The sequence below is a fragment of the Schistocerca piceifrons genome, chromosome 4 (assembly GCF_021461385.2).
Source record: "Schistocerca piceifrons isolate TAMUIC-IGC-003096 chromosome 4, iqSchPice1.1, whole genome shotgun sequence".
In the NCBI taxonomy this organism is placed as follows: Eukaryota; Metazoa; Arthropoda; class Insecta; order Orthoptera; family Acrididae; genus Schistocerca; species Schistocerca piceifrons.
The window spans coordinates 353,665,703-353,690,947 of NC_060141.1; the positions used below are offsets into that span (position 1 = coordinate 353,665,703).

A 25,245-nucleotide genomic window follows, 5' to 3' on the forward strand; every position below is an offset into this window, starting at 1 on the left:
ACGCTTCCAGTACGGTTAAACAACTCTGCATGGCAAGGAAGAAGGTGGCAGACCATCTCTCTGTGGAGAATCTGTAATCGCAAGTGAAGTGGAGGTCCCGATGCTCGATAACCGGCGTATCACTGTCGAGAAGACCGTGGAAAAAACGAAAATCATTGACGAATCAGTTTCCAACATCTTGAATGGTATTTTTAACATGACAAAGGTCGGTGCCGGCTGGGTTCCACGGCTGTTCACGCCCACTGAATAAGTTCGCTGAACGGAGGCAGTGCAGGGAATGTCGCAGCTATGTCAGGCCAATTCAGATGACTCCCGTAGCCACATTATCATCACGGACAAGTGCTGTGGTGTTACACTATGATCACGTATGGATTTAGGAAGATTAGGGTCTAAGGTCCCGCCGACAACGAAATCTTTACAGGCCGAGCACAAGCTCGGTTTGTTTCATGGACGGGGAAGGAAGTCGGAAGTGCCGTTTCTAAGTGACGATCCTGGCGATGCGTGGAGTGATTTAGAGTAACCATGGGAAACCTAATTTTGGATGATTAGACGCGGATTTGAGATTCGTGCGTCTGTAAAAAGATCGCGAAGCACACAACGACTACCACCGTCACTTCTCAGCAAAGGATCCAGTCGAGAACACGAGAAAATTCTGATTATACATAAAGAGTCGAAGGCTTCTATCCAGTCACTCGTTAATCGATCTGTGTGAGAATAGAAGTTAGCAAAAGGAAAGCTGAAGATTTCAATTTGGCTTTTAAGAAATCATTTACGGAGGAGTATCGTACAAACATGCCGTCATTTGAAGACAGCACAAATTCTCGTATGGAGGACATAGTAAAAGCCTTCCTTGTCGTAGAGAAGCAACGGAAATAGTCGAAAGCAAGTAAGTTGTCAGGTCTGAATGGAATCCCAATTCGGTTTCAGAAAGAGTTCTCTACGGCATTAACCCTTTATTTACCTTGCATTTATCGTGATCTCTCGCCCAACGCAAAGTCCCAAGCGTGTGGAAAAAAGAGAGGACGTGACTCGTGTACGTAAGAAGGGTAAAAGAACTGACCCCAAAAATTACAGACACATGTCCTTAAAATGGTTTGCTGCAGAATTCTTGAACATATTCTTAATTCATATATAGTAAAGTTCTTTGAGACGGAAAAGCATAGGTCCACACATTAGCACTGTTTTAGAAAGCACTGCTCGTGCGAAACTCAGCTTCCCCTTTTCTCCCATGATATTTTGTGAACTATGCATGAAGGACAACAGGCAAATTCCATATTTCTAGATTTCTGAAAAGCATTTGACACGGTTCCGAATGGCACCGTCGGTGTGAGCGTACGGAATAGGTTTACAGATGTGAGTGGCTCGAATACTTAAGTAGTTGGACCATGTACGTTGTGTTCAAATGGTTCAAATGGCTCTAAGCACTATGGGACTTAATATCTGAGGTCATCAGTCCCCTGGACTTAGAACGACTTAAACCTAACTGACGTAAGACATCACACACATCCACGCCCGAGGCAGGGTGCGAACCTGCGACCGTAGCAGCAGCACAGTTGCGGACTGAAGCGCCTAGAACCGCTCGGCCACAGCGGCCGGCGTACGTTGTGTCAGACAGGAATATTCGTCAGAGACAACGGTATCGTCAAGAGTGTCCAAGAGAAGTGTGTTGCGTCCGCTCTTATCCTCTATAAACGTGGATGATCTGACGGACTAGGCGAGTAGCAAAGTGCGGCTGTTTGCTGCTGACGCTCCGGTGTACGGGAACATTTCGCCTTTGAGTAACTGTGAGAGGATACAAGACGACGTCGACAAAATTTCTAGTTGGTAAATGTAGGAAAATGTAAGTTAACGCAGATGACCAGGAAAAATAATCTTTTAATTTTCGAATACAGCACTAACACTGTGGTGCTTGAAAGAGTCAGGTCGATTAAATACCTAGCCGTAACGTTGCAAAGCGAGATGGAATGTGCATGTAATGATTGTAGTGGGGTATACCAATGGTCGACTTCACTTTATTGGAAGAGATTTACGAAAGTGTGGTTCACCTGTAAAAGAGAAATCACACAGAACACTAGTGCGACCCATTCTTGAGTACTACTAGAGCGTTGGGGATTCCCACCAGATCGGAGAAAAGGAAGATATCGAAGCAATTCAGAAGCGGGCTGCAATATTTGTTACAGGTAGAGTCGATCAGCACGCTAGTTTCACCGGGTGGTATCAGGAACTCAAATGGGAATCTCCGGAGGGAAGGTAACATTCTTTCCGAGGAACGTTATTGAGGAAACTGAGAGAACTGGCATTTGAAGCTGACTGCAGAACGGCTCCACAGCTGCCAACGTACATTTCGCGTAAGGACCACGACGATAAGATAATAGACATTAGGACTCGTAGGGAGGCAATAGAAAGTCGTTTTTCCTTTGCTGTATTTGCGAGTGGAAATGGTACATCGGGCAAGGTGATGCTGAATGCTTTCTGGGACTGCCATGGTGTAGCGCTAGTAATAATTCTTGTAAGTGGCAAACCGACACAGGGGCATACTACCACATCTCCCGAGGAGATTACGGAAGGCTGCCAAGATCAAGCGTCAAAGACAGCTGTCCGAGGGGTTATTTTTTCTCCACGAAAACGTCCTGGTTCATTCTGAACAGGACGCTAATCACATGTGCTGCTTTTTTGGGCTATCAAATTTGCCTCAACACGCCTCCCCCCACTCCCCCGCGCGCCGCCGTTCTCCTCGGATGAAGAAGTCATTGCGTGGCACGCACTTTCAGAATAACGATTTTCGAGGTGGAGTGTTTCCCGAACAGTCAGAACGCACACTTCTACAACCAAGGTTTCCACCTATTCATCCATCGTTGGAGAAAAGATGTTCCACTGTTGCTGAATATTTAGAGAAAGACTAACACGAAGTCTCATGTACGCAACTTGACTCTTTTTCCCGAGGTGATGTTAAAACCTCCCTCGTAAACTCTTATTTCGTTACTCCACTAGTCGAAGTATTCTGATGGAAAGTGATGACGGACTTAATAAAAAGGGTAAGTTCTGCAACATAAAATCCAAAGTGGTAAGACGAGAGTGGGAAAACAATACCCGTAAAAGCTCATGACGTCTGAGTTGCGTAAGCAAGTCTAACATGAAGGGTAAATTAAAGCTGAATGCAAACGCTTCCGATTCGTTGTTAACAGAAGCCAATGCAAATGTGTTGGTAGCTGGGGAGCTAACTTATAATACTGACGTTGACAGGCTTTTCGCTGTTACAAAGAAAGGCAAATCCTTTTGGTTTGTAGAACCCTTCGCCAATACCTCATGGATGCGCTGTGAACCCCAAAAAGACTACAGACGTAAAAAAAAACTTATTAGAGAAACATTTTGGCGAAAAATCTCATGAAACAAAGAGACTGCAATGGTAGCGCAGTACCACTGAAAAAGAAGCCTCTGGTGCGGAATATGAGCGTATGGAAGAAGACGGGGATTAAGTGCTCAGTTCATGCGCTTAGTTCTTTATTGTTACTTCATTAATGTTTGAAACATGTTAAGTATTTCTTTTATTCAAGAGCAACCAGTGCTAAAATTTATAAACGTTTCGATCTGATCGTTCAGTACATTTTTTTGTTCGAGCCCTTTCACTGTTTCTGTGTTGTATGTTTGTTTTATATTAACTTTAAAAGAGTTATTCTTACAACAGAAGTCCATAAGGAAGGATTTGTTAACTATTCTCTAAAATATAGTAAAAAGTATTGTAAGAAGCACGTGGATACACTTTTTTGTAGTTTCAAAATCGGAAAAATCTAGTAGTTAGTGTCAAAGGCGGACAAGTCCAGCTTTTAACCCATTTGTACGACTTAGATACAGCTTTTTGCCACGAAAATCATTAGTTTGTCATGAAAGAATGCAGATAAAAAATTTCACAAGCGTGCCTATATTGGCAATATGTTTTTCAATTTTCCGCTTCTCCCGTAGAAATATCAGAATGGACTTAGCTGTGTTTGATATTAGTCCTCTCATACAGATGTAACCGGTCCGCTCGTGACGTATCTACAGCTGATTTACCCTAAGGTGACAGAAATCATGGGGTAGCCATATGCACATATACACATGGCGGTAGTATCGCGTACACACGGTATAAAGGGGAAGTGCCCTGGCGGAGCTGTCATTCGTACTCAGGTGATTCACGTGGAAAGGTTTCCGATACGATTATGGCCGCACCACGAGAATTAACAGACTTTGAACGCGGAATGGTAGTTGGAGCCAGACGCATGGTACATTCCATTTCGGATAATCGTTAGGAAATTCAATATTCCGAGGTCTACAGTGTCAAGAGTGTGCCGAGAATTCCAGATTTCAGGCATGACCTCTCACCAAAGACAAAGCAGATGAGGACTGTCTTCACTTAACGACCGAGAGCAGCGGTGTTTGCGTAGAGCTGTCAGTGCTAACTGACAAGCAACAGTGCTTGAAATAACTGCAGATATCTGAGATTTACGAAGAAAGTTTCCGTTAGATCAGTGGGGTGCATCTGGCGTTAACGGACCACGGCAGCAGACGACCGACAAGAGTACCTTCGCCAGCATGACGACTTTACCTCAGCTCCTCTCGTTGTGTTCGTGACCATATCTGTTGGACCGTAGACGACTGGAGGCCTGGACAGATGAGTCCCTATTTCAGCTGGATGTTTGGTTGGTTAGGCGGACGGGACCAAACAGCGAGGACAACGGTCCCATCGTGTTAGGGAAGGGTGGGGACGGAAATCAGCCGTGTCCTTTCTGAGAAACCATCCCGGCATTTTCCTGCAGCGATTTAGGGAAATCACGGAAAACCTAAATCAGGATGTTTGGACGCCGGTTTGAACCGTAGTGCTCCCGAATGCGAGCGTACTGTGCTAACCACTACGTCACCTAGTCGGTTGCAGTTGGCAAGAGCTGATGGTACGGTTCGAGTGTGACACAGACACCACGAAGCATAGTTGTCAACAAGAGCTGTGCGAAGTGATGGTGTCTCAACAATGATGCGGGCTGTGTTTAGGCGGAGTGTCTTCTGGTCTAATTGAACATATCATTGACTGGTTCAAATGGTTCAAATGGCTCTGAGCACTATGGGACTTACAACTACTTAAACCTAACTAACCTAAGGACATCACACACATCCATGCACGAGGCAGGATTCGAACCTGCAACCGTAACAGTCGCGTGGTTCCAGACTGAAGCGCCTAGAACCGCTCGGCCACAGCGGCCGGCGTTTGAAGAATATCCTGGACTATGCGAACATATAATCTGACCACCCAGATCGCCCAACATGTATACCGTCGAAGCATTTATGGGACATAACTCGAGAGGTCAATTCTTGCAGGCACCAACAACACTTTAGCAACTTTGGACGGCTTTAGAAACAAGATGACTCAGTATTTCCGTAGGAGAGTTTCAAGGACTTGTCGTGTCCATGCCATGTCGAGATGCTGCCTGTTGTTGTTGTTGCTGCGGTCTTCAGTCCAAAGACTGGTTGATGCAGCTCTCCGTGATACTCTATCTTGAACAAGCCCCCATCTCTGGTAACAGCTGCAACCTACATCCTACTTAATCTGCTTACTGCATACATCTCTTGGCCTCCCTATACGATTTTTACACTCGATGCTTTCCTCCAGTACTAAATTCGCGAAACCCTTCACGCTTCAGAATGTGCCCTACCAACCGATCCCTTCTTTTAGTCAGGTTTGCCACAAACTGGGTAACAGCTGCAACCTACATCCAACTTAATCTGCTTACTGCATACATCTCTTGGCCTCCCTATACGATTTTTACTCTCGATGCTTTCCTCCAGTACTAAATTCGCGAAACCCTTCATGCTTCAGAATGTGCCCTACCAACCGATCCCTTCTTTTAGTCAGGTTTGCCACAAATTTTCTCTTCTCTCCCATTCTATTCAGTACTTCCGCATTGATTACGTGATCTACCCATCTAATCTTTAGCATTCTTCTGTGGTACCACATTTCAAAAGCTTCTGTTTGTAATGTTTCTTACAGCGGTCTCTCCGCGATATTTTCAGAAATTTCATCAATGCAAAGTAGTATCAAGCCCTATTATTCCTTGGAGCGTCTACTTACTCCATGGAATAGCTTATCTGCTATCTATGTTTTCTCTTATGAAAAGAATGAAGGAGATCTTGCCGATTAGCCGTGAAAGAAGGAGGATTTATATGTATGTATTGTTGAGCTAGTCGCCATCTTGATGAGATTCTGTATGAGAAGGAACTTAATACTTGAACTAAACTAAGTGTGTTCGCATATTACTTAACTGATTATTATTGACAGTGTCTGTTTACTACGCTGCGTAGCACGGGATCAGTGGGGAACGTCTTATTTACACTGGACGAACCTGCCGTTTTGTATGCTCAAGATATCCAGTTTATTACTTTAAAAAAAGGCTAACACGGTCTTACCAGCAGATCTCCGGTCTTCCCCATGTGATCATCGAAAGTTAATAATTATTACAAATGTTTTCAGGACATCGACTGACAATTTTCATCGCACCGAGACTTCGAAATTGTTTCACTGCCTTATGGAATCTAAGTTAAGCGCAATTTAATCAGGATAGAACAGTATTGAACTGTGTGAATGTGATAAGCCTGCTTTGTGAATGAAAATTCCCTTAATATACGCATGTTTCTACTATCCTGATCAGTGAAGCTAAATCAGGCCGGTGAGAGAGAGGTTTTTAAATTTTTTTTGAATACCACAAAAAAAAAATATTAAATTTGGCGACAGTGACAGAGACATTACATGTTCTCTCCTTGTCTTAACTGTTTAGCGTCCATGTTTCACGTCCATACATGGCTACACCCCATAGAAATACTTTCAGAAGGGACTTTCTGACTTTTAAATCTATACTCGGTGTTAACAAATTTCTCTTCTTCAGGGACGCTTTCCTTGCCATTGCCAGTCTCCATTTTATATCCTCCTTACTTCAGCCATGATCTGTTATTTGGCTGCCCAAATAGCATCTACTTCTTTAAGTGCCTCATTTCCTAATCTAATTTCCTGAGAATCACCTGATTTAATTCTACTACATTCCATTATCCTCGTTTTGCTTTTATTGATGTTCATCTTATATCCTCTTTTCAAGGCACTGTCTGTTCCGTTCAATTGCTCTTCCAAGTCCTTTGCTGTCTCTGACAGAATCAGAGTGTCACCAGAAAACCTCAAAGTTTTTATTTCTTCACCCTGAACTTTAATTCCTACTCCAAATTTTTCTTTTGTTTCCTTTACTGCTTTCTCAATGTACAGACTGAATAAGATCGGGGATCGCTACAACCCTGTCTCACTCCCTTCTTAGCCACTGCTTCCTTTTCGTGCCCCTCGACTCTTATAACAGCTACGCCGGGCAGAAGTAGGTCCGACAGGATATCACGGAGAAATCCAGTGACCTTTTGTCACCTCACTGTAAGCGCTACCTTGTGAGGTGTACCTACCGTGAGAGGTCGCTTCAGACAGAAAGTCGGTACTGATGCTGTAGTATACAGAGAAGTTGCAGCATTAGAGTATTTCAGCGAAATGAAGGAAGATAAGCAGTGGATAGGCACTTGGTGCAGGGAGTGGCAACTGACAGTTAACATAGACAAATGTAATGTATTGCGAATACATAGAAAGAAGGATCCTTTATTGTATGATTATATGATAGCGGAACAAACACTGCTAGCAGTTACTTTTGTAAAATATCTGGGAGTATGCATACGGAACAATTTGAAGTGGAATTATCATATAAAATTACTTGTTGGTAAAGCGGGTGCCAGGTTGAGATTCATTGGTAGAGTCCTTAGAAAGTGTAGTCCATCAACAAAGGAGGTGGCTTGCAAAACACTCGTTCGACCTATACTCGAGTATTGCTCATTAGTGTGGGATCCGTACCATGTCGGGTTGACAGTGTAACACCCCACCCATCACTTATCTGGTTTTGGCATGTGTTCACCCCAGGTAATTGACTAACAGATCAACAGAGAGTGCAAAACTGCCGCAATGTCGGATAACGCAAAGAAAGTAATAAGGCCCTGTGACTCCAGATTGAACTGCAGTGGCAGTGTTGAGGTTAATTGATTCAGAACTGATCCATTTTAATTAAAAAGGGGTGCACATTGATGTTATATTCAGCTATTAAACACCAGATGCAAATGTTGAACATAAGAAGTAGGTCCGACAGGATATCACGGAGGTATCCAATGACCTTTTGTCACCTCAGTGTATGCGCTACCTTTGTGAGGTGTACCTAACGTGAGAGGTCGATTCAGACAGAAAGTCGGTATTGCAAAGCAGACTGACGGTCGGGTGGCAGAGACGACCTCAGGGAGACCCGCTAGGATAATGGCACGCAGCGGCAGCGGCGCGTCGCCGTAGCGGTAAACGGGTACAGGCACAGGTGCGGCGGTGGGTTTGGGCGCGTGCGGCTGAATGGGCGGCCGGCCGGCGGCGCTGGCGGCGTGGGAGGAGCTGAATGGGCCGCGGCGGCAGGGCGGGCGCGCCGGGCTCCCCGCGCCAGTCGGCGGCGCGCGCTCCAGCCGGACGGATCGCGGAGTAGTGTGCGCAGTCGCGTAGCGGGACCGGGACAGCGGCTAGCGGCATGTGGAGCGGCTCCGGGTGGTGGGCGGCGCTGGCGGCGGCGGTGGCGCTGGCCGCTGCGGTGCGGGCGCAGCAGGCTGGGCCCTACGAGGACGCGGCCGCGCCGGCGCCCGGCTCGCGCGGCGCCCGCATCCGTTGCTATGACGACACCGGCAAGCCACAGGTGAGTCCCGGCCGCAACAGGTGCCGCCGGCAGCGCGTGTGATACTCGGCCGGCCCAGTGTTCTCCCGCGCAGTGATATCCCAACTCGAGTGGTTGCTTCCATCTTACCCACGTTACTTCATCAGGCAGATCCCCGATTACGATTGAAAGCACCGTCGACGACAGGGTCTTTAGTGCCGACGTTGCTTCAGGTGCTACGAGCGCCTACCTTCGACGGTTTCGCCAGATGGACTCCATCAAAACTGCACGAAAGTCTAATAAATAATGAACGAAGGACTTTGGGTATTTTTCGGAAATTTCTAGGGCGTGTTTAGATCTAACGAATGCTGCTCTAACACGATGTGATCCTGAAACGTTTTCGCTAAGTTGAGGTTCAAAGTTTTACGAACCTGTTGAATGCCAGTACGAGAGCGCTAACCGCGAATAGCGGCGTTTGTGCAACTGACTAGGGTAGCAGACTAGAATTCAGTACCTGCTGCGTTCGAATGCCTCCTTTACAAGGATCCCTACCTCAGTCGGTAGAAACGGAACCCTTGTAGGTTCACTTTGTTGTCTGTCTGTCTACGTGACTCTTAAGAACTCCTTTTCTCAGGAACGGGTAGATATATCATGTTATAAATATGTCACATATTGTCTACGGTCGCTTAGCGGTACAAAAAACTGAAGGTTCTAAGTCAACGAAATCAAAGGATACAACCATTTATGTCACATATTTTGATACTCACCTCACTCATCGAACCTATAGGGTACTTCCCGTTGCCCTAGAATCATGAAATTTGACAAGAAACAAGGTTTCACAGTAAACCTAGACAAAAAATCCAAAAATTGTGAAAATTTTTTGTCATTTGTTCCCTGACTGACTGTCTGTCCGTCCGTCTATTAAGATGCTATTTCTTTAAGAACGGGTAGACGTATCAAATAGAAATTTACGTCACCAACTGAGGTCTTGGTCCCTTGGTGGTGTAATAAATGTACGCTTCTAAGCCAATGAAGTCAAAAGATATGGCTATTTATGTCGCATATTTTGATACTCGCAAACTCACTTATCAAAACTAATTCCACTGACCTAGAGTCATGAAATTTGGGGAAAAGCTTGGTTCCACAGTACAAGTAAAGAAAGTAATCAGAAAATTGTTAATTTTTAATTATATCACACGAAAATAATTTTTCTTTCTCATTTGTTACCTGACTTCAAACTTTATATTAACACTTTCCTGAGAGTTTTGGAATCCCCGGACCGGTATCTTCCCAGAATCGATGTTGATAACAGGCGAACATCGTCGATATTCTCGATTCCTGGAATGGATGAAAAGTCTATAAAAATAACTAAATTAGTACGGAATCCTCAAGCGAGAGTTCTAGTCGCATCTGGCCAATTTACTTTTTTTTCTAATCTCCCGCCAAGCGCTGATATCTCCACAACCACGTTTATTCAGAAAGGAACGTTGATAGTAATAAAGGTAATCATTGCTATACATTTATGGCTAGGTATAATCGAGGTATAATAAGGAATCGTGATAATAATTGCCTGTGATTCAATGGCCAGGTACAAATGGTTCAAATGGCTCTGAGCACTATGGGACTTAACATCTATGGGACTTAACTGCTGAGGTCGTCAGTCCCCTAGAACCTAGAACTACTTAAACCTAACTAACCTAAGGATATCACACACATCCATGCCCGAGGCAGGATTCGAACCTGCGACCGTAGCAGTCGCGCGGCTCCGGACTGAGCGCCTAGAACCGCTAGTGGCCAGGTACAAGTCCTTCTATTGGACGCCACTTTGGCTATTTGCGTGTCTGTGGTCTTCCCCAGTTATCCAGCCATGGGAAGGGGAAATACAGTTGAACGCTGAATCCAAATAACGTGTCGTTCCTAGCGACTTCTACCATGGTTGAGACGTGAAGGTTAGATTAAAGACATACTGAAAGTTTCTGTTGTCTTGCCGGGTCTAGATCCCGTGACCTCGTGGTTTCCAGTCACCCGCTTTGCCGCTTGGTTACCAGGCCCGACTGGAATCGTAATGAAATTGACCGTGAAAAATTGTAGTTATGGAAAAGTTATTCGACAGTAAACCCTTCGCTGTTATTCGTGGCTCACGGGGTCATCGTTATATTCACGCGTGTATGGAAAATACAATGGAGATTACGCAAAGCAGGTACAGCCCTGAATGCATCGATAATTATATGTTCGTTACAACACGGTTTCTTATTGTATTTAGAGTACATCTCGCCACGAAAGTACCACAATGATTAACACCGTTATTGTTGTCCCTTTCCGAAGAAAGTGTTTGTTGGTAGAATGAAGAGGCTCGAATGAAGAAGTACCAGAATTCTAGTCTGCCACTTTGCAGGCTGCACTAGCGCTGCTCATTGACGGTTAGCACTCTCGTATGGTATTCAATAGGCTCGTAAAACTTTGGAACTCGATTTATCGAGAACCCCTACAATGCGCATCGTATTAAAGCAGCACTTGTTACATAGGTACATAGTATAGTGTTGCGAAAGATGAGCAAAATAAGTGTATAGTTCCATGAACAGTAAATAAACTATTATAGTTAGTGGCACATATTTTACACACTGTATATCCCAAATATATTAAGGTTCGTTATGTTACGCTTAAGAAACTGAAAAATTACATCATTTGATCCAGTTAGCTATGTTCGCCACGTAGGTAGCCCATTTCAACAGGGTCGCAGGTTCGAATTCTGCCGTAGACTAGAATTGGATATCAATTTTAGAATCGTACAGGTCAACCTTTGAGTGAGTGTATACTGTGGCCTTCAGGGTTTCTCAAGTTCATCTCGGGAAACATCAGAACAGGGTACAAAAGCTACACAGATTATTAAGAAATGATATGCATTGCATTAGACATAGCACGGCAAGTGTAATTCATCTCAAAGAATTTCGTTATAATATCCTTGTGAGAAAGTGTAAGAGTGTTACCATGGTGTACGTTGATCACAATGTCTGCTAAATCTCGAAGCATTAACGAAGTGTCGTGTATAGACGTCTTAGATAAGTATAGTCACACTTTAGCTGGGAGATCCGCTATGGCAAAATTAAAATGTAGCTCGTGGAGAGACGCTGACAAGTCAGCTAAAGTAGATACAGTACTTAGATATTTTTACCACAGTCCATGTTAGGAAATGCAAAATTCCACTTTTGGAGATCTGAAGGAGACATTTACTCCAGCTTGATACCTCTCAATCAAGTGACAGGGGGTCACCTTTCCACACCCATTGCCTCAAAATTGACCTTACATTTCGGTATCATGTGTAGGGCGAATTGTTATTTTCTGAAGTAATGGGGTTCAAATTCCTGACTGAGAATACATCGCTACATTTCTTGAAGCTTAACTAAAGTATATTAGGCGAATATCGCGACATTTTCTTAAACAGGCCAAATGCTTCAAATGGCTCTGAGCACTGTGGGACTTAACTGCTGTGGTCATCAGTCCCCTAGAACTTAGAACTACTTAAACCTAACTAACCTAAGGACATCACACACATCCATGCCCGAGGCATTATTCGAACTTGCGACAGTAGCAGCCTCGTGGTTCCGGACTGAAGCTCGTAGAACCGCTCGGCCACGGCGGCCGGGACTGTATGAAGGAAGATCAGTGAGAATGAACACAAGGAGAGGGTACTCAGTGTGTGAACGAACTCTTCAAAGCCGACCCTCGGCTACAGCACGCTCTATCTCGCGCACCGATATAGTTACGTTACAAACCGCCATGTTACACGCCACCATTCGAAGCTCCTTAGTGTAGACATGAAGAATAAAGTTGTAAAATTTTAATAACGTTTGATTTATTTAAAAAGCTTTAAGAGTTTTCACATTAAAAATTCGGAGCCACTACTTGTCGGCAGGCCCTCGTACATCAGAGAAGTTCAAATGCCGGCCGGAGTGGCCGAGCGGTTCTAGGCGCCACAGTCTGGAACCGCGCGACCGCTACGGTCGCAGGTTCGAATCCTGCCTCGGGAATGGATGTGTCTGATGTCCTTAGGTTAGTTAGGTTTAAGTAGTTCTAAGTTGTAGGGGACGGGGACTGATGACCTCAGAAGTTAAGTCCTATAGTGCTCAGAGCAATTTGAACCATTTTTTTTTTTTAAGTTCAAATTATTTACGCTGTCTCGCGTTGGTAGAATTCTCCTACAACACTCCAGAAGTGCGAAAGAATTGCCGTGATGTGAGATTAATGCATCTCAGGCAGTATAGACGAAGCGTTTCGTGTAGCAGTACTTCTACAGCTTTTGTCTCCACACGCACGTAAATTTTACGGGTAATGGTTTCGTTCAGTGTAATTTTTACTTTCGCGTTTTTTATCGTCCAAGCTTCCTTCTCGCCGTGTGCGGCGTGGATATTACTTGTTCCGCCTCACAATTACACAGACTCATGCAAAGCAAAGTCACGCAACATATCCGCCCCTGTACCTGCTCCATCGCCACGTGCTGCAAGCGTTATGCAGCAGCCCAACCTCCTGCGGGAAACCTCTGACCTGAGAGAGAAAGAGAGAGAGAGAGAGAGAGAGAGAGAGAGAGAGAGAGAGAGGAGGGGGGGGGGAGAACGTTAGCAGTGTTGTATTCACTTTCTAGCGATGAATTACTTTTGTCTTATTGTGAAAATAGTCCAGTAGGAATTCTGGTATCATTTCCCAGCTCCTCCGTCCACGCCGTAATATTGTACTTGAGGTCCATAGTCAGGAGTTCTCTCTTATTTTACAAAACGCCTTGCCAGACAATTTTGTTGTGATGGACATCCTTTGACGACAGGATTCCTCATACCTACTTCACTATTAATTACTCTCAGTTCCTTCTGTTTTAGATTGCGTCTGTTTCAAAGATACTATAATAGTGAACAAACTCCTAGCATCCTATCGAAGATATAATTAGGCTTACATACTTTTAAGCTTTCAGAAATTGAGCGAAGTCTCGATTTATCGAAAGAACGGCAGCTCAATTTTTTCTATTCTGCGTGGCATGCGTAGAACCCATTTATCGTCAGTTGCTCCGATGGGTACACCGAACCGCAGGGAAACGAACACATGTTCTTAAGTCCGCGACAGACTGAGTTCATGAAGTGAACGAAACGCTAACAAGTCCGTAGCGAAATCGGCATAGCAATTCAACAGTTCCAGATCAGTAACCGCACGAGAACGGAAACAAACTAAGTCAACTTGGCTGTGCAGTGGCGCGATACAAACACCTACAAAGTGCAGCAAAGAGTGAGCCGCGTCGCGAACCCGAGCCACAGGCTCAGCGACAAGCAGTCGACGTGAGTGGCGCCAAGTGAAGCGCGTATCTCGGCGGTGGCTCCCCTTACGACGGCGGTCCGCAGCCGCCGCTCGCAGCCTGGTCTGACATCTCCACGTCCTTGCTAGGCGGGGAACCCGAATCACTGACGGATACAAAACAATTTTTACGATAGCCTTTGATTTCTGTACAAAGACTCGGTTGCCCAATATCGTAGATACGCTTTTTTATTCCTCTTATTTTGATTCAGTTTTCATTCATTGTAATTTAGCTTGTATCGTACAATTATCGGTGGATGTACACAGGGTTGGTAAGCTGTTTCAGCGACCGTTCCAAATATAAATAAAACAGAGTGCAACCAGTCACTGTACCGACAGCTGTTTATTTATTATATGTTTCGGAGGTTTTGCTGTGTGATCAGGTGGCAGTTCCGGTGTTTAATTCACGTGGACTGCTCCTGGAAAACCGCCGATGTCGAAGTAAGTGCACCTGCGTTGTGCACTTTCCTCGCCAGCTCTGTATCTGAGTTTTACTCATTCACTGTTAGATGCATAGGACTACAGATACATCTGCACATCGTTTTTTCCCAGGAGCGGTGCCCATGAGCTAAACACCCGAACTGCCGGGCACTTAAATGTGATTTGCAGAGTATCCATGTAGATGCAGAATTGATAGAGAAAAGCACCCGAAACCTACCGTAAACAAAAAACTTAAGATTTAGTGACGGCTCACGTTGTGTTGTCGTTTATTATTAATTATTATCATTTCTAGAATGATTATACTCTCTCTCTCTCTCTCTGATTGCCACCTATTGTTACAATGCATCTCAAACATCTAATGTAAGCTACGTATCCCGACCGACGCGTGAGGGACCCTGAAAACTGACTGAAATTCGTAATTGTATTAGTGAATAATATTGATAATAGTAATAAACTTTCTCACAGTAGTTTAAGAACCTGCCAAAGACGGATAAAATGAAATCTGAATATACAGGGTTATTACAAATGATTGAAGCGATTTCACAGCTCTACAATAACTTTATTATTTGAGATATTTTCTCAAGGCTTTGCACACACGTATAAAAACTCAAAAAGTTTTTTTAGGCATTCAAAAATGTTCGATATGTTCCCCTTTAGTGATTCGGCAGACATCAAGCCGATAATCAAGTTCCTCCCACACTCGGCGCAGCATGTCCCCATCAATGAGTTCAAAAGCATCGTTGATGCGAGCTCGCAGTTCTGGCACGTTTCTTGGTAGATGAGGTTTAAACACTGAATCTTTCACATAACCCCACAGAAAGAAATCGCATGGGGTTAAGTCGGGAGAGCGTGGAGGCCATGACATGAATTGCTGATCATGATCTCCACCATGACCGATCCATCGGTTTTCCAATCTCCTATTTAAGAAATGCCGAACATCATGATGGAAGTGCGGTGGAGCACCATCCTGTTGAAAGATGAAGTTGGTGCTGTCAGTCTCCAGTTGTGGCATGAGCCAATCTTCCAGCATGTCCAGATACACGTGTCTTGTAACGTTTTTTACGCAGAAGAAAAAGGGGCCGTAAACTTTAAACCGTGAGATTGCACAAAACACGTTAACTTTTGGTGAATTGCGAATTTGCTGCACGAATGCGTGAGATTCTCTACCGCCCAGATTCGCACATTGTGTCTGTTCACTTCACCATTAAGAAAAAATGTTGCTTCATCACTGAATATAAGTTTCGCACTGAACGCATCCTCTTCCATGAGCTGTTGCAACCGTGCCGAAAATTCAAAGCGTTTGACTTTGTCATCGGGTGTCAGGGCTTGTAGCAATTGTAAACGGTAAGGCTTCTGCTTTAGCCTTTTCCATAAGATTTTCCAAACCGTCGGCTGTGGTACATTTAGCTCCCTGTGTGCTTTATTCGTCGACTTCCGCGGGCTACGCGTGAAACTTGCCCGCACGCGTTCAACCGTTTTTTCGCTCATTGCAGGCCGACCCGTTGATTTCCCCTTACAGAGGCATCCAGAAGCTTTAAACTGCGCATGCCATCGCCGAATGGAGTTAGCAGTTGGTGGATCTTTGTTGAACTTCGTCCTGAAGTGTCGTTGCACTGTTATGACTGACTGATGTGAGTGCATTTCAAGCACGACATACGCTTTCTCGGCTCCTGTCGCCATTTTGTCTCACTGCGCTCTCGAGCGCTCTGGCGGCAGAAACCTGAAGTGCGGCTTCAGCCGAACAAAACTTTATGAGTTTTTCTACGTATCTGTAGTGTGCCGTGACCATATGTCAATGAATGGAGCTACAGTGAATTTATGAAATCGCTTCAATCATTTGTAATAGCCCTGTAGTTTCTATACCTGCGCAAGTGAATTTCCGAAGCGCTCGTAGTACCCATCTCACACATGAACATATTTTACGAGCAGTTATTGTTGCAAAACTCTATTGTTTCAGAGCTTTACTCCTAGAACCCTCTAATCAACTCCTTTACTGCATCTTTTTACAGTTCTGTTTGTAACGAAACAAACATGTACAACTTAGACCTATTGCCGATTCCCAAACGCAAATCTTTCAGATCCCTAATCGGGTAGGTAGATCGAAAAATTGGAAAAGGGACGTCGATACGTTGAAGACATTGCGGGAAGCAAATAAGTCAGGGGCAGGGAGAACAGGATTTCTGGTTACGTCAGTACAGGTTTATCAGCACAAAATCAAATAGGGAATGCAGAAGTAGGTCGAATAATGAATAAGAGAGCAGGAATACGCGTAAGCTGCTATGTATGGTATTGTAAACCACTGTTTTAGGCAAGTCAAACGTGAAGGCAACATCCAACACAGTACTAAGTTTTGTACGCCTTCTACATACGCAGAATGCGAAGAATTGAAAGAATGTATAATTCTTTGTGTGACTCGACGAGCCGGATGCATGTCTTAATTTATGCCATTTTAGCGACTTGTGTGTCCCTAACCTACCCCAGTTATCCAAGCGAGGAGATGGAACCTGCAATTTAACGTGGAATCCGAACCACGGGTCTTTCCTGGTGACTCCTCACCCCGTTAAGAGGTGAAGGCTAGATTAAAGACAGACTAAAAATTTACGTGATCTGACCGGGACTCAATTTTTTGGAAATTTGTGGTAAGTTCCTAAGGGACCAAACTGCTGAGGTCATCGGTCCCCAAGCTTACTCACTACTTAATCTAACATAAACTAACTTACACTAAGGACAACACACACACACACACGCGCACACACACACACACACACACACACACACACACACACACACACACACACACACATACCCATGCCCAAGGGAGGACTCGAACCTCCGACAGGTGGGGTGTGGTGCAGGGGGGAGGAGGGGGGGGGGGGCAGGGAGCCAGGTGAACCGTGACAAGGTGCCCTAGACCGAGCGGCTACCCCGAGCGGCCCGGGATTCAATCCCTGGACCTTTCGTTTTCCACGCATGCACTTTATCACTACACCGTCAGGCCAGACAGAATATAAGCTGTGTTCTAAAATTGCCGTAAATTCTTGTACAGGGAGTGAGTACATAATATTTTGAATAGGAACCCATGTCCGGAAAGTACCGTTCCCGCTCTACCACGGTTTCGATTCAGATGTGTAACTCTTCCGCTTGAGAAACTGAATTAGGCGTGACGTAGTACAATTATCAGGTAACAATTCGAAAAGAAACATAACAAAATATCCATTTATCACGTAATCATATTTATTTGTACTAGCACTTAAAAAATACGTGTTTAATTATTCCAAAACATGGAAAAACCCAGCATTTGATAAGTGCCGAACATTATTGATGCATTACATCAGGTGACCGTCTGACGTAGTACACGTCACCCTTTTTACCCTGTTACATACCAGAATAGGGAACTCTGAGACTTCTCTCCTTCCCTCAGCAGACGTGGACGCGTTATACATCTGAAGTGAAACCATTGTAGACCGGAAATGGTACGTTTCCAGACGTGGCTACCTGTTCAAAATATTGGAATATGTACTCACTCCGCTCTACAACTCATAGAAGTTTTTAACGGGAATTTCCGAACACCCTATATTGTGACACGAAAAACATGATCAAAAAGTCAATGGAGACGAAAATTTAATTTTGATGGGTGATGAATTCGATAGTAGGAAAAGGACGAGAGGCTGGAAGAGGGTAGAGGAATGAAAGGGAAAGCCGCTTGGTACGATTTTGTACCAAGCGCGATACAGATAACGATGATAAAGGTACTAAAAGGCTAATTTTATTAAATTAACCGGTATTATTAAATACATATATTTCAGTTTAAAAACGACAGACTGTGCTTACTTACACAATTATGAAATCTTTTCTGCCTTCTACAGTTTCATAGATATTCATTCCGTAACACAGTTCCTTCATTCAGTCAGGTTTTCAGCAAAAAAATTAAACAAGTGCAAACATACGTATCACGTAGGTATTCCTTGGATATCCAAATATCTATATCTATATTGAACATTAAAAACTTTTTTTTTTTAAAGGAAAGTAGGAAAGCCATTGGAACAGCTTCGAAGTTTCGCCTAGTAATCAAAATAAGCACTTATCACGATATCGGAACTGGTGAACTGAATACTTCATAACACACAGAATCCAGTACGTCGAAGTTAGTAGAGAAGCATCGGAATAACCTAAAGTAGCACTCTGTCTATCTCAAAGAAGTGTGGCAGGAGTGTTCCTTCATGAAATATATACTGCCTGATGAGGAGTACCGAGACAGTACTTAACTAAACTCCGCCCGACCGGCCGCCGTGTCATCCTCAGTCCATTGGCGTCACTGGATGCGGATAAGGGGGACATGTGGTCAGCACACCGTTCTCCCGGCCGTATGTCAGTTTATGAGACCGGAGCCGCTACTTCTGAATCAAGTAGCTCCTCAATTTGCCTCATAAGGGCTGAGTGCACCCCGCTTGCTAACAGCTGTCGGCAGACTGGATGGTCACCCATCCAAGTGCTAGCCCAGTCCGACAGCGCTTAACTTCGGTGATCTGACGGCAACCGGTGTTACCACTGCGGCAAGGCCATTGGCCCAGACACCCATTAGTGGACATTAGTAAGACGTTTGCCCACCTTTCGCCTCTATGACGGTTTGAACTCCGCTGGAGGCACCATCAGTTGGCTGCACGAATGCCCTTGGAGGAATCGCAGCCCTTTCTTCCTCTAGAGTCGAAACCCGAGAATAAAGTAATGTTGGACGCTGCGATCTGGAGCGAAGTCAACGTTCTAACTCATATGAAAGTGGTTCCACCGAGTTCAGGTCTGGAATCTGCGCAGGCCAGTCCATTTCAAGCATCTTATTGTCCACAAACCTTTATCTCACAGATGCTACCTTATGACAGCGTGCATTGTCATGCTGGTGCAATCATCGTCTCCGAACTGCTCCTCTACTGTACTCAATCCACAGTGGCTGTAAAATGTGTTCATATCCTTCCGCTTTTAGTGTTTGCTTAAGTGAAATAAGGAGGCCGTGCCCCACCCAGGAAAAACTCCCCCATACCGTAACAGCACCTCCACTGTTGGCATTACACAGCTAAGATACGCCAGGCATTCGCTAAACACAAACCCATCCATCTGGTCGCCACACCGTACAGCGTGATTCATTTCTCCGAATCACTCGTTTCTGGTCATCCACTGTCCAGTGACGTCGCTCTACGCGACATTAAATGTCACGTACCATTGAGTATAGAAATGTGTGACTTATGAGAAGCCGGCCGGAGTGGCCGAGCGGTTCTAGGCGCTTCAGTCTGGAACCCCGCGACCGCTACGGTCTCAGGTTCGAATCCTTGCCTCGGGCATGGATGTGTGTGTCGTCCTTAGGTTAGTTAGGTTTAAGTAGTTCTATGTTCTAGGGGACTGATGACCTCAGATGTTAAGTCCCATAGTGCTCAGAGCCATTTTGAACTTATGAGGAGCTGCTCAACGCTATTTTTTTTAACTCCCGGCGCACAGTCATTGTGTTAGATGGACTGTTGGTAGCAATTCCGAACTCATGAGTGATAGATATCTCCCGCTGATTTCATGTTTAGCTGTACGGCCCCCAGTCCTTCAGTAAGTGAGGTTTACATGGTCTTGGCTTTGATGTGATTGTTCCTTCCCGTTTTCACTTCAGAGGCACATCACCAACAGTCGAACTGAGCAGCTTTAGAAGGGCTGGAATGTCCCTGATGGATTTGTTCTTACGTTGCATGCAATGACTAGTCCACGTTCGTAGTCGCTCGGCCGTCCTGACCGATCCATGCTGCTGTAACTGATTCTCTATTGACAACACAATACGCCCCGCCTCCTTTTATACTGCTTGGTCGCCTCTCTTCACATCTAACGCTCAGTTCCGCATTCCATAGGATTGTCCAGATACTTTTGATCAGATAGTATATAGACGTTGTGGCATAGAATGTTTATAACTCTCTGTTACTCTTTAAGCCTGTTCACGAAGGTCACAACGCTGAAATTTTTACTGGTAAATCTCTTATAAAACCGTCGTTTGGCCAGTTCTTGTATATTGTTAAGCGGTTTGTGGCTGTTACCACACTGGATTACCCGAGGAAATACAGAAGATTCACAGAAAGGCTAGGTGCTTCGCCACTATATCTGTCCTGCGTATACGGAACAATAGAGCCTATCAGCTATTTCTCTTCCCTCATACCGTTCTGGTTTACCATGTGTCCTCCAACACAGACCACCATAAGTTGGCACACAGAGTTCTTATGTAGGTGCAGATGTATAAACGGTGCAGTGTAAACAGGAACGAAGCAAATACACCTACGGCACGTGAAATATATCACACAATGCACTTCTATCAGAATTTTCCTGGATTTCACGAAAAGGGCTCCGACAGTGCTGAAGAGTTCGTCATATATATATCGGCTGTGTGTTCCATGACCGGATGGACTTCCTGACAGTAAAGTTATTTTAAGCGCTGAAGATGTGGAGAGAGAGATAGGAAGCACATCCGCTATCTAAACGACTCGTAAACTGCGTCCTGTGTGTTCTCGTGATGAAATGTTAGCGTGCGGTACTTTGTTGGATAAGTTAGGTAATCAAGCTCAAATTCGTGTAAGTGGGGCATTCCAGTAAACACATCACGCCCTGGCTGGTCGCAGTGTCCAGTCGTTTTTCTACATGGCTATGTACGAAAGCGTCAGTGCTCGAGATCAGTAACGCACGCAGAATGCCAACAACGGACCAGGAGGTAACAGCTTCGAATCCCTGTAGTGCAAGAGATAATCATCCTCCACTCACACATCCCGAATAAACACTGACTCTGTTAATAGAAACAACGAATACCAAACCGAGCGCAGGATCTGTCATTACAGTGATTTCGTGTAAATTTGGCAACTAACTGTTCTGTCCATTCCAGTTAGTTTGTTTCTGAAATCAGACAGTGTGACGTAAAGACACGTCATCGGATTAATGTGAAAAAATTGTTGTTAGTCCGTTCGCATTCCCTGTATCTGCCAATGTCATAGACACCGCAGAGCATATGGTGAATGCATAGATATACCTTATCTTTTTTTTTTTTTTTTTTTTTAAGAAATGAAGTTCAGTTTGCGGTGCCAATTAACAGCAGGATGATGACGCTGACGGAAAATTTGCTCAATTATGCAAAATGAAACTAGGATAACGCTCGCGGCGGTTTTGAAGCCAACATTGTGACATTGTTGGCTCAACCATCCTAATGCTTACCTGAAGTGTTTTAGGGGAAGCCTGTACTGTCTGACTGCGGAGAACCGAATGTGAGTTTGAACCCTAACCTTTCCTTAGACTAATGCACCAGTTCAGCGTAATGTATGTTTCCTTATAATTGTAAAATGATAGGATGAGAAGTATCTATAATATGCTCTGGCTCTCTCTATAAAATTAATACAATGAACCGACCACGCGTTAAGGTACTCGCTACAGAAGAACTTAATATAGGAAAGAAGTAAAACTGAAACGTAGAATGAAGTAAAACAGTGGAAGAGTTTCATTACTTCGTTATCTGCGTTGCCATAGTGCCCGTAGATGTTGTATGGTGTTTCAAATCGCTCTGTCAATTACTAAGAATTTCTATGTATCTTACTATCTTTTTCGTTTTATTAATTTAAAACATCGCCAGTTATTATTTCATTTTCGACTGTTTTCTGTTTACATGCAGGAGTGTCGCCTGCTTACGTATCTGTCATGTATTGGTACCTACGTACTGTTCTTTTCTTTTTAACCTGTATTCACTTGACTTGCAGAGACGGACGCGAGTAAACACTTATGTGCAACAGTATGAAATATTGAGTTTTGCGTCACGAAACGTCCTTGACGATGTTTTAAACCAGTTTCGTAAAATAATCACGAACTTTTAGTGCTCACATAGATGATTTAGAAAAACCTTAAATAAGTTTTTAAAACGCTGATCCTCAAACAGTGTGATGTGCTATGTAGGTAACGTCTTAGGTAATGAGGAGATAATCTACATTCATTCAACTTGCTTCAGACTCATAGCTACATCCACATTTACGCTTATACCATAAAACAATACTACAGGATGTAGCGCAGGGTACATCATGTACGACTATGCCTCCCCTCATCCCTTCCTGTTGCATTAATTGCTAGTTAGGTTCTCCCCTCATCCTTCCAACTGCATTAGTAACTAATTCGATTCCTTGGATGTGGTATCAGGCACACTATTCATTTAGAGCGATTGTGCATAGCCAGTCTTAGCGCCCTTCCATTGCTCGATGCCTCCTCCATTGAAAAATAAAGGGTGATACTGACTGAACATCATTATACGGAATGAAACAGAACGCCAAAACATTCCACAGTGCGTATTAAATGGCGACACTCATACAGACTGTAACGGAACGCAACGTCACTATCAAGAATTATCGGGAAGGAAGTTTGTACGTTGACTTCGGCGAAGGGACGGTGGCGTCATCTGCTAGCATTGGAAGTTACCGTAATCTCGATGCGCTCACTCATGATGTACTCGTAATATTGTATCTGATGTCTTCTTAATCTATATGATTTGTTTTGTCTTCGTGACATTTTGAAGGCTACCTAACGACGTTGATATATTTCGTCAGAGTGTTCTTATACAGAAAGGCCAAATATATGAAAGCCAGAAGGGTTCAGGTTTTATAATATCCGGACGAAGAGATAATAAAATAAATAAGTTAAACAATATTCATTAAAAATATTTTTTTAATATCTGCATTGAAGGAGAAATATATAATTATTTGACTTCTTGTGAAAATAATAGGGGATAGAGGAAGAAGACTGTGTATTGCCCTATAAATATTGTTTGATATGTAGGCTACATATGTATGTACGCTGTATATTTTCTCGGCCACAATAGTATAGAGGTTTTGAGTACTCAGTCTTACGGTCGTCAAATATATCTGTTATTAATTTTGCTTCGCTATTAATAGCGTTAATCGTTTCTAATGCCTTAACTCTGACACTATATTCCTAGTTCTTGTATCGCGGATGGTATCTCATAACCACAAGATGACGGTTCGGTACTTGGCTTAGCGAGCGACGTGCCGACGTTCCATCTAGTGTGAACACACCACCATTTGTCGATGACGTTCCGTAACGGTATGTTGACGTCCAGAGTGAATCTACTTTTACATACTTGCATTTGACAATACCGTTCTCTTTCCTTCGTTTCGTTCCAGTGACTACAGTTTGAATCGATTTTAATTTTGTGTGGCTTCCAGTTGTAACAAGACATCCTCCTCTAGCACTACTTTTCCTCAACATTAGGTGTCGATACCAGTATTACTTCTCGAATTTTGGACAGGTTAAAATTATCTCAGTTGCTTTTCTGAAAACTTTCATACAATCTTATATACAGTATGTAATATTTCAAGCTAAAATTTATGAAAAGCAACTACTTTACAAAATATTTTAGTTGCTATGTTATAATCGATAAGTACTAGTTCTGAATTTACAATTAAAATTATTTTTTAGAAACATTTGAAATTACGAATTATTTGCACATTTAAAATCTCAATTATTAATTACACAATCCTGTACTCTTTACTATGTTTATATCTGGATTCATTTATGAAATAATAATCGAAAACTACTTGGAATTTGTTAAGAAAAGTTGTAAACCCTTTGGAATATTCTTATTTCCGCGGAGTCTGAGAGTCACAAGCTTGCCTCTGATGTGTTTGGATGTATTTTTGTATAATAGGCGCGAACAATATAATTTCGGCGTCGTTAATATGAAAAATCAAAATACTGTGAGATATACTAAAATGTGAGAAAATCACTGGAAAATATATTTACGTAAAACATTCTGCAACAACAATCTTCCAATTTAATTAGTTCAAAACAATCGCGAGGACCAGATGTTAGATTTTCAGCTTCAAGAATCAGATCCCTAGACAAGAAGAACTGGAGCCATGTCAACATGACAAGCTAAGTAAACTTGAAAGTTTATTGTAACCTTCACTCCACTCAAATCTTTGACTAGGCATTGTTTAATATGGCCAATAAATGGAAAAAGGAAGGAGGGGGAGATTACACAGGTGATACCACATTTGAGCTTGGGTATCATTGTCAACACTTATTTACTGAAACAGTGTCTTAGTCGTAAGACGCTGAAAGAACACCATTAGAGATATACAATGCATGACAAAAAATTGAGGAGCTCAGAACGGAAGAGGAAGCGAAATGAAACTTCATGGGTTGAGAGGGAATGTGATGTTATTCCAGGTGATAACAAAATCAGGCCAAATTTACAAGGAACTCAGCAGTATGAGCCACCTTATCAGTACGACATTGAACACCCTCTCGCCTAGATGCATGCACTGTTTTGATTGGGAAGGGCGTCATAAAGCTGATGTATCCTCTCTTGAGCCAACCTGGCCTACAACTGCTTAAACTGGGCCTTGATTCCTCCGATACCTGCAACGGGATGAAATTGACGTCCAAGCTGGCCCCACTCGCACTCTATCGGGGTCAGATCTGGGGATCTTCTTGGCCACAGGAGTTCCTCGCCATTACATACACATAGAGACATGTGCCATGTGTGGACGAGCATTCTCCTGTTGAAAATGGCTACACGATGCTGCCGCATGAGAGGTTACACATGTGGACGTTGGATGTCCCTGGCGTACCGTTAAGTCGTCAGACTTCTCTCAATCACTACCAGCCGTTACCTGAAGTCGAACCTGATGCCTCTCCAAACCATGACGCCAGAAGTAACGATGCTGTGCCTCGTCAGAAT

The 25,245-nt window shown here is 43.7% G+C and overlaps 1 protein-coding gene across 1 annotated transcript in view; it reads left to right on the top strand.

Annotated features, from left to right (window-relative positions):
• The first annotated feature begins 8,667 nt into the window (after positions 1-8,667).
• The window catches only part of LOC124796347 (laminin subunit gamma-1), a 1,176,638-nt gene continuing 1,160,060 nt past the window's right edge, over positions 8,668-25,245 (top strand). Inside the window, exon 1 of the mRNA XM_047260489.1 lies at positions 8,668-8,765. The gene's annotated coding sequence lies outside the window, so the exon portion shown is untranslated. The remainder of the gene's footprint in view (positions 8,766-25,245) is intronic.